The sequence below is a fragment of the Ailuropoda melanoleuca genome, chromosome 7 (assembly GCF_002007445.2).
Source record: "Ailuropoda melanoleuca isolate Jingjing chromosome 7, ASM200744v2, whole genome shotgun sequence".
Taxonomy (NCBI): Eukaryota; Metazoa; Chordata; class Mammalia; order Carnivora; family Ursidae; genus Ailuropoda; species Ailuropoda melanoleuca.
The window spans coordinates 136,844,522-136,845,546 of record NC_048224.1 but is presented as its reverse complement, the minus strand read 5'-3'; positions in this window follow the sequence as shown (position 1 = coordinate 136,845,546).

Here is a 1,025-nt window from a genome sequence, read left to right as displayed (position 1 = left end):
CAATGTAGGAGGGATCCCCTTTCTCCACATCCTCTCCAACAATTGTTGTTTCTTGCCTTGTCTATTTTTGTAGGGCTACTTTCTTAATCATCAGATAAAATTTATCATCGTTGGTCACATTAATAAAATGGTCACCTGATCCTGGTAAAAGAGTTACAAACCGTGTTTAACATTTTTTATACATATAGTTAAAAACTTAGAGAAAATTTATAAGAATAATACAAAGAATTCCTGGAGGCTTTTTACCCAAACCCCCAAATACTGACATTACTACATCTGTTTTATTTTTTCTCAACCATTTCAGAGTAAGTTGCAAACCTAGTGCTCCTTTTACTCCTAAATACTTCATTACATAGCTCCTACTAGTGGATCACTTCCAATATCTGTCATGTTTGATTACTTTTAGTCAGAGAAAGAATAAGAACACTAAGTTCAGAGACAGAAAAAACTGCCTATTTGAACAACTAAGACAAGACAGTCATGGTATGGTGATGGTGGTGATGGTAATTATAATGAAAAAGGGGTGTCTCACCATATTCACACTAATATCTTGATCCATGGCCTCACATATACTTGGTCATCAAGACTGTGGAGAGATCTATACAAATTATTACTAATTAAAAAACACGCCAGTTACTAGCTAACAGAGAGTCAACAATCTTTTTGAATAGAACATCCTTGTTATTTTTGGTTACATTTAAAATAATGACAATGTTTCCTTTAAATGCAAATGAAATGCCAAGGGCCTCTATGGTTTGAGTCGTCCAACACTTCAATTAGTATTCTTCCTAAACTATTGTATTTTTAATCCCACGTTGATTCGTCTTGCCATTTAAGTCAGAGTTTTAAAGTTTTGCCTGACATGACAAAAATCTTATGTAACTATTGCTGACATAGGGGCACATTTTCTTCTCCTGTGTAAGACGCTAAAATATGAATTTTTATTATGCTTGTCTTTGGACAGTAGCTCACAACTCTTTTTCTCTAGAAGGTATTAGCATTCTTTAACAAGGTTCCTATTAATT